This window comes from Molossus molossus, unplaced genomic scaffold (genome assembly GCF_014108415.1).
Source record: "Molossus molossus isolate mMolMol1 unplaced genomic scaffold, mMolMol1.p scaffold_m16_p_4, whole genome shotgun sequence".
Classification (NCBI taxonomy): domain Eukaryota; kingdom Metazoa; phylum Chordata; class Mammalia; order Chiroptera; family Molossidae; genus Molossus; species Molossus molossus.
This window is the reverse complement of record NW_023425377.1, coordinates 90,741,198-90,751,094: the sequence shown is the minus strand read 5'-3', so window position 1 is coordinate 90,751,094 and position 9,897 is coordinate 90,741,198.

Here is a 9,897-nt window from a genome sequence, read left to right as displayed (position 1 = left end):
GGAAGTGTTTTAAGAAATTATTGGTAGTATGTGATTGTTAGTAAAAGCTCCCATGAGACATTGTAGCTTAGTAGTTAAGACCACAGGTTCTGTCCCTGGCTGGTTTGGCTCAGCAGTTAGAGCTTTGGCTCTCAGACCAAAGGGTCTTGGAGTAGATTCCCGGTCACAGGCACTTACCAGGGTTGCAGGTTCCATCCCCACCCCAGTCAGGCAACCAATAAATGTGTCTCTCTCACATCGATTTTTTCTTTCTCTCTCTCTCTCCTCCTCCCTCCCACTCTAACTAAAAACCAATGGGAAAAGATCCTTGGGTGAAGATTAACAAAACAAAACAAAACAAAACAAAACAAAACAAACCACAGGTTGTGAAGTCTCAGTTAAATCTTGGTTACTCTACTTCCTAACGTGTGACCTTGGGCAAGTTATTAGACCTCTCTTTGCCTCTGTCAAACAGCGTCCTCTTCAGTTGGGTACTGCAGTCAGCTTATGATAGGTATAGGAAAAAGAAACATAATGGGCTGTATACTGCTTAGAATCTGCAAAATGATATACCCAAATTTATATGTGGAGTTTTATATTTTTGGAATATTAAATTCTTGTGTAAGCCAGTGAATTATATAGTAGGCAAATCTCTAGTGATAATGTTGTAAAGGCATGATGGTAATAGTATATATTTTTTATGAGGTTGTTGTAAAAAATTAATAATCTTTGTCAGTACAGTTGGCCCTCTATACCTGTGGGTTCCACATCTGTGGATTCAATCAACCACAGATCAAAAGTATTTGAAAAACATGTTACATTGTTATTGATATGTGTACTGTGTAGTTAGGCCTATGATGGTTGTGTCTGTACTGAACATGTATAGCCTTTTATTTCTTGTCATTATTCCTTAAACAATACAGTATAACAGAAACTTTGAGTAGCATTTACATTGTATTAGATATTATAAGTAACCTAGATCTAGAGATTATTTAAAATATAAGAGAGGATGTGCATAGGTTATATGCAAATACTATATCAATTTACCTAAGGAGCTTGAGCATCTGTGGATTTTGGAACCTGGACCAGGGGGTTCCTGTTCCCAGGTATAAAAGAATGATTATACTCAGATAAGTACCTGGTACATAGTAAGTGCTCATTATCTATTGGCCAAAAGAAAAGGAAAGAGAAGAAAGGAAAAGAAATGAGAGGTCACAAACATTAAGTTCTTTAATCAAGCATAGCACTTTATTCAATAGATGCCAGTTATTTTTGTTCTTGCACTAACCTATATTGCAATGTAAGCATCACTTTGTTCTTTGAAGATTTAAATCCATAATATTTTGCTACGCAAAGGAAGAACAAAATGCAGCTATTGTTACAACTATTGCAGCTATATGTTGGTCCTTTCACAGATGTGTATATATTTTTTTTAATAACAGAGAAAACTGTTGTTGTTGAAAAGTCACACAGAAGTGCTTGATGACAGTAGATAGGGAATATCAAGGTAACAAGTTATATCCTTCTCAGGGTGAAGCAGTTCTTGTGAACCACAGCACCTCAGCACCACAGGATATCCAATTAACCTGCTCCATGAAAAGTTCCCATTGTTGAAGGACATGAAGTACGTTTCACACTTAAAAGTGTATTTGTCTTTTTTTCTTCAGCCTTACACTTCCTTTCATGTTGCTGTGGGTTTTCAACTTCTCTGTATATCCTCCCCAAGCAAAAATAAATGCAAAAAATAAATGAAGAAAAGAAACCCAAACACAACAGTTAAGGTTAGAATGAATTGTACAAAGAAATTTAAGAATTCAAACGAGATTTTAAATTACTTCCCCAAAGCATTGAACATTTTATTTGAAGTCATCCTATACATTAAAGCATCCTAGAATTTTACTACGGTGAGTGATCATCGGGAAGAGAGCAGGAGAGGATGCGATATTTTAATTCTTTTTGCTGTAGTTAATTTTTCTGTGGTAGATGATGGTGAATGTGCCTGAAACAGGGCTTATAGAGGGCTTCTGAGTTGTGGTCAGATTTTACTTCTTGATCTGTGTGGTCGTTACTTTGCTAATTTTGTGATCACTTTGTATAATTAATTAGGCTCTATATAAATAGTGGGTATATTTTTTAAATGTATGCTATACTTCCATATAAAACTTATTCTGCAACATGTGACAACATGGATGAACCTTGAAGATAATATGTTAAGTGAAATAAGCCAATCACCGAAAGACAAATAGGTACTTCATGATTTCACTTATGCAAGGTATCTAAAACAGTCAAATTCATAGAATCAAAGAGTAGGAAGATGGTTGCCAGGTACTCGGGAGGGGTGTGGAATGGAAAGTTACTAATTAAAGGACATAATATTTTAGTCAAGCAAGGTGAATAAACTTTAGAAATTTGCTTACAACATTGTACCTAAGTCAACAATAATTTATTTACACTTAGAAATTTAGTAAGAGAGTCAATCTCATGGTAAGCGTTTTTTTCCACAAAATTAGAAATAAATAAATAAAATAACAAAAATAAAAGGAATACCAAATGTACTAAAATGAGCAAGGATTGGTTTTTATCCTGAATGTTCTTGCGGTTGGGTATCATAGTTAGCTTATGACAGCTATGGAAAAAAGAAACATAATGGGCTGTATACTTTTTACCTGGTAATTTACACACTCAAATTTGTGTGTGGAGGTTTACCTTTCTGAAATGTGTTCTTGTATGAATCAATGAACAGTGTAGCAGGGGAGTCTTCAATGATTGTTTTAAAGACACATTGTTCAGATTTACATTTCACTTATTTGACCCTCTATAAAAGTAAGGGTATATCATTAAATCTTAACTCATTTGACATTATGTTACAGGAAGATAAGATATTAAAACCTAAGTAGATTCCTTTCTGTTGATTTAGCAATATAAAGCATAGACACCATGATATCCAACTACACCATGTGTAGTAAACACATTCATTATTATCTATTTTTAAAATGTCAGTTATCGCCCAGCTGGTGTGGCTCAGTGGTTGAGCATCGACCCATGCACCAAGAGGTTGCCAGTTCAATTCCCAGTCAGGGCACATGCCCAGGTTGTGGGCCAGATGCCCAGTGTGGGTAATGCAGGAGGTGGCCAATCGATGTTCTCTCTCATCGATATTTCTCTCTCTCTCCCTATCCCTTCCTCTCTCTCTAAAACCAATAAAGAAAAAAAAAAGTCAGTTATCTTAGAAGCTATTCTTTGTCAGTATTGTGGATATTATGGTTGATCTCTGGTGAGTATAAAATCCTCTGTTGTAATGAAGAGGGACTGATAAATTCCCATGTTTTAAATTCCTGATAGACAGTAGATGGAGTCATTGTTTAATTTGGGAAATATAAAAACCATACAGAAGAAGACTTGCTTAAGCTGAAAGTCAAGCCCCTTCCTTAGGGAGGTGAACCATAAAAGAGCTTTACCCAGCCTGGAGTACCCCTTTCCCATGTCTTTATGTCTTTTACTTCATCCTCGAAATTGGTCAGCAGTATGGACCTGCTCCAGGAAGTCTTCTAGACTCCTGCTCTCTGTTTCCATGGTGTCTGGTCAAATCTCTTGCAAAACACTTTATAAATGAAAAGATTACAAAGATTGGTTTTCTTGTCTTCAGTGTATAGTCAACAGATGTTTGTTGAGTGAAATAACTGTCAATGGGGGCTAGTAACTCTCATCTGGGAAACTGTATTGCCTGATTGCTAATAATCAGAGACTGTCTCTTGTTGCAGTGGACATGCTCAAACCCTATTAATTAGTACAATTATTTAAGGGAGCTAAGAAAAGGAGAAATAAAGAAGAAAGAAAGGAAAGGGAGGAAAAGGGCACCTTCAGCTGAGCAGGGTTGACAGGTTTCCAAAAGCAGGCTCACAGAGCAGATTCCTGTCTGCTTGACAAAATAAGTAGCTTACTGCTGACCCATGGGCTACTTTCGTTCTGAAACAAAAACATCCGCTTTTCTTTTTCTGTTTTGTGAAATTGAGACTAAGCTGCAAAAATATTATAGCAGAGAAAAGGCAAAGGCATATGTCCTAAAGTATAAATCACATGTGTCTTGAGCTACTCATTTTTAAATTTTAATCTCTGAATTGAGCTAGATATTACTACTAATTTCCCCCTTACTTTGAAAATCTTTCTATAAATTTATAAGTGAAGGATTCAAAGCTTTTATTTGATTGACAGTTGTGTAAGAAAAGGTTTAGTTCTTAGCAAGTGATTAAAAACAAATTTTAACCAACCAACCCAAACAAATAAACAAAACAAAGAGAAAATTTCCAGGAAAAGATGGACAAAATGGAGAGGCATCTGTGTAAGCTATGTTGTGTAGGAAGGTGGGTGGAAAAAGAGGACCAAAGTGGGATGTCACAGATGATGTCACGTAATCTGTTCCACCTGGAAGTCAACGCAGGCTGGTTTCACTTCAGATGGGTCCCTTTCCAACCATCAGAGGCTGCAGCCTCAGGCAGCGGGGCCTCCTGAAGGAAGGCACACTCATTACTGGACCTGTTTCAATAGGACCTGGACGATCACCTTTCAGGGCACTGGACAGGCTAGACTCAGATAAGTCATTTGAGCAAATGTCTTCATATTGTTGGATGAAATGTGCTTTACTACGAAGACACAGGGAAACACTTCCCTATTTCTTTGTTCTTTCCTTTCCCCATAGCAGACCAAATGGAGTAGATAAAAATATATCTTGGAAGGAACAGCAGAGTGTATTTGGAAACATTTCCTGAGTAGATGAAGTCTATAATGCTCCAAACAGAATAAATGCTAGCCGCAAATACCTAAATCAAATTGAGAAAGGAAAATACCCAGGTTGATTTTTCTTGAAAAAAGTAAACTAGTGTGTTTGATATCTTGCTGACTTCCTGGATTTTAAAAATTTGTCATAGTGGTTATTATAAGTCCTAATGTTGTCTGTGAAAATGGGTTCTTTTGTGGTGTCCGGAGAAAGGAATTTCAAAGGGCACATGCATGGGAGAAGGTTAAATGTAGTGGTAAGATTCATTGGAGTGAAGAGGAAATAATACACCCTTGGGGATGAAGAGGGGAGCTAGCATCAACTGCCCTCGAGATTCCTAATAACACTCCATTTATTTCCTTGGGTCTCAGGAATGAGGGAGCTCTTTCAAATTACCCAGTCTACTTCCTGGGTTTTTCCCGGGCTTGTGCTGGGTCCTTTTGCTTGATCAATTCCTTTCCTCAATTTTCTGGTTCAGTGCCCTTATCCAATCCAGCCCTTTTCCAGGAATAGGCCCTGCCCCTTTATGTCGCCACTCTGGCTTCTGTGCAGGGCTTACTAGTTCTATAGAACATACCTACATGCCTCAAGGTAAGAGGACACCCCTCTGCCCCAATCTTAGACTCTACTGCACACGTGTTTATCTTCACCTGTGTCATCTTGGTTTCTACCCACATGTGCTAAGTAGAGGAATTCCCCCTGCTACACTTCGATAACCCAGGTACCAGAATGGCAGTTCTCTCAGGAGACTCTTTCTGCCTACTGGGGCATTGCTCAGGGATTGCCCCAAGATTAATCCCCAGGGGCAGAGAATGCTGCGGTCTCCTGGGGAGTCCTATGAATGCTGTACTTCCTAGTGAAGCAGGCTTAATGTCCTAGTCAGCTCCCTAGTGGATTAGGCTTAATATCTGATTCAGCTCCCTAGAGGATTAGGTTTAATGTCCTAGTCAGAGCCCTAGTGGATTAGGTTTAATGATTGATTCCCTTTGCTCCCTTCCTTTATTAAGAACTAGGTAACGACCTGTGCTAACATTAATAGGTCTAAATATATATATATTTAAAAATATTTGTTCTGAAAGGAAAGATGAATTAAACAATGCAGGGTTTATTAGTTCTATAGAACATACCTATAGCACTATTTTCTCTTTTTATATTTAAGAGGGCACTAATTGTATATCCTCCTGAAAAGAGAAAAGTATAATAAGCTCCAGAGCCAGGAAGGAGCCAGATCTTAGGGTACTGACTTGCACTTAGTTAGGGCTATTCATAAAGTCTATTTTATGGGGATGTTTAAAATACGTTTTCACTTAATTAAGTAGATATTTGAGTGACTTGAAGGGGTCAAGGATAGGTGAATAAACTATGTTATTTCCACAAGGAGCCACAGTGCAGTGACAAATGAGCCTATAATTACAGGACAGAAAGACAGGTGTTATAATAGAAGCATGTCACACTGCTGGGGGATCAGAGGCGGGGCATTTATTGAGAAAGGTAGGTCAGGAAAGGCCCTGTGAAAAACGTGAGGTTTGAGCTCCAATTTTGGAAGAATGAATTCATGTTGGCTGGATGAGAAATGAAAGGATTCCAGGAGTAGAATGGTTCTGTTATCAAACAGCCTGACCCTCCAGGAAATTGCTGCCCCACGAAAATACTGGGACCGTGGTAATAAAATGGAGTGTGAAGTGGATGACTGGAGAGCTGTGGGTTCAATAAAACGAGTTGCCTCGCGGGAAGGGCAGGGCACGAAACGGGTTGGAGTAGGATGATTAGAGGTAAGCTTGATGTATGAGTGAGCGGAAGGTAGGACTGAGAACTAATCTTCTGAATATTACTTCTTTTTATATAACTTTCTCTGGTGTGTGGCTTGGTGACTTTATGGGTCGTGATAGGTCTTTTGTGTAGCATCAGACTTGCAGGTGGCAGCTTCTGGTAGCTTTGCCTGAGTCCTGTGGGGAAAACCAGATATTGGCCTGTACGCTTTTTGCATGAGTTTTATAAAACTATAATTTCCGGGTAAATGGAACTTTTTAGTAACATTTTTCTGCCAGTGGAAAGGATACAATTTTATCATGAGTGAGAAAATATACTCAATTTTTTTGCTGTCATTTTAAAATGATTTAATATAATAATCATTAAACGAAAAAGGATAAAAGCCTTGATTTTCGTGAAGAGATGATATTAACTGTGATTTCATAAAGATGGCCAGGCAGGTGGTAGAGAGTGGATGGTGGTTTTCTGCTCTTTGCTCCATGGCTCATTACGCCCTGATGTTTACATGGACTCCAGAGCAGATCAGCTCTGTGCCTGATTGTGACAGGTGACTCAAAAACCCTGGTTTTCCTTCAGTTGGAATAACTTGAGGTGGGTTTCTTCCTGACTCTAGGCCCCTGGGAATCATTTTTTTGAAATGCAATCATCACAAAAGATAAGAGCTCCTAGCCTGCTCTGTAGGCGGGTAGGAGCCTAACTTCAATAAGTGCCAATTAGCAAGTTTACTAATCACGTTGACCCCTGCCCCCCAAGCACCAATATCCTTTTGTACTTCTTTTTTTTAATACATTTTTTTTTCTTTATTGATTCTAGAAGGAGAGGAAGGGAGAGGGAGAGAGAGAGAGAGAAACATTGATGAAAGAGAACATTGATTGGCTGCCTCCTGCAAGCCCCACATTGGGGATTTGGCCCACAACCTGGGCATATGCCCTGACTGGGAATTGAAGTGGCTGGTGACCTCTTGGTGCACAGGTCAACGCTCAACCATTGAGCCACACCGGTTGGGCCCTTTTGTACTTCTTCACTAGCTCACCCCAGGCTTCACCTCTCTCCCACCTTTGTTTCTGTGAATTTGAGTTTAGTCTTTCTTTCCTATTGCAATAATCTTGACCCCTATTGTAATAGTCTTGAAAAAGTCTTCCTTCCTGGTTTAACTTGTCAGTTGCACTTTGACATATAATGGGCTTAGAATCACACCAAAAGAGCCCTGGCCAGTTTGGCTCAGCGGTTAAAGCGTCGGCCTGCGGTCCGGAGAGACCCGGGTTCGGTTCCCGCTAAGAGCACGTACTTCGGTTGCAGTTTGTCCCCGGCCCTGGTTGGTCGTGCGGGTGGCAGCCACTCGATGTGTCCCTTCACGTCGATGTTTCTCTCTCTCTCCCTTCCTCTCTATCCCTCCCACTCTATCTGTACAAAAAAATGGAAAAATATCCTCGGGTGAGGATAAAAAAAAAAAAAAAATCACACCAAAAGATAACCACATAGAACTATAGCCAACAGAAGATCCGTATAAGGAGAAACAGGCCACAGTCCCATGTATTCATGCTCAGTGATTAGAGGTTTTGAAAATGTAGGTGGAAAGCATATTCTCTCTCCCTGGATTCTACATGAACAGAATGAGTCTTTGAGGAATATTCTACTGGACTGAAGTCTAGTCCAAAAGATGTTTCAAAAAGTATAACAATAAAAATTATAGGGAGCAGAATGATTAGCTATGTAAACTGAAAGTGAATATGAAAGCTTGAGATGAGAATGGGGGATGGAGGTAATTATCCCCCTACACATTGAAGAAGATGAGTTATTTTTTTTAGAGGTAAAATGGAAAATGAGATTATATAGGCAACAACCATTTTTTTTATGATGTTGATTTTTCATTGGACGTTTTTTCGAGCCTCCCAACATGTGAAGATAATTGGATAGGGTCTTTCAATGATTCTTATATGCCAACTTTGCTTACAAAATCAAAGTGGGTCAAAAATGCCAATATAGCATTCTACCTTAATGCAAAGATGGCAAATAGCACAAGCAATTATCTGACAAATGGCAGCTGTTTAAACTGCAGGATACTAAACCATATCTTAGCAGGGGTGTCATTATCTATAGGCCATTAAAAGTTTGTTTCTTCATTATTTCTTTTTTATTGGCGTAGGTTTTAAAAAGGGAAAGATAAACTCCTCAATGGAAGGCTTCATTACTTTTACTACATGAATGATGCTCTATTCCTAAAAGACGCCATGTTATTTGATTAACGTTCTCAAAAGATTAGCCCCAACATTTTTTATTATTTGCATTTAGAGATAAGGGAATGATCTGCGGGTGTGTATGTTGCATGTGTAATGGTAAAGCTAACACAGTGTTTATGTTGATGTTGTCCTTGCTAGAAATTATCTTTGCAATTCATACGAACGATCAATTCATGAAGAACTGTACTATTCTTACTAAACTTTGAGTGTAATTAGCACTTCAGGTCAGCTCTCCCTTTATGCCCGGGGTTCTGTTTGTCTATATGGAAGCGGTAGGTATATAGGCCTAACAAGGGAAATGGCAAAGTAGATGTGATTACCTTTCATTTCTCCTATTTGCTGCTTGTTTTTCTTCCCCCCTCACTTCTAAGCACCACCTCCCTATTTCATTTCAGGTATTCAGTATCCTGCTAATTGTAATCCAATCTCCCCTGGAGAGAAAATGGTAATGACTTGTGAGTTCATGAATACCAATTGATGCACTTACCTCATTATTTTCTTTGAGATGACAACCACATGAGTAAATCAGAACAAAATATGTACACTTGGGATCTTGACTTCATTAAGACATTTTACAAGTTATCTCTGATAGATCTGTGGATTAGTTATGAAAATATAAACTAGATGCCAGTACCCCTAGATAGATTAAAAATCAAATGCCTGGATTTGTAGTATGCCTATGAATGAACTATTGTCAACAAGAAGAAAAAGATTCTAGTAATTTAAGGTGTAGCTGTATCCTAATTCTGTTAAATTATTTAAAAAATTAACACATTTGATGCATATATAGAAAAATTTACCCTTTTTTAAAATATGATGTGCAGCCAGGAGGGAAAATGACCTGTTGTGCACAGTGGTATTAGGGTCCATGTAAAAATGATCAAACTGCAATATTGTGTTAGATCTAATAAGATTACTTTTCTTGAGGATGGAAATAAGACCCTCCACTTGCAGTCTTAAACCATACGAGGGTGGGCACAGACATGGCTTGGGACTTGCCTTTTGCATGGAACTGAGGTTTGAGTTGGGAATGCACTTGATATGAATCATCTGTCCGATGTGGTTGTCAGAGAGGCTAGTACCACACCGGCTAAATTAATAGAAATGTAGTTCAGAAAAGAAGAGGCATTTTCC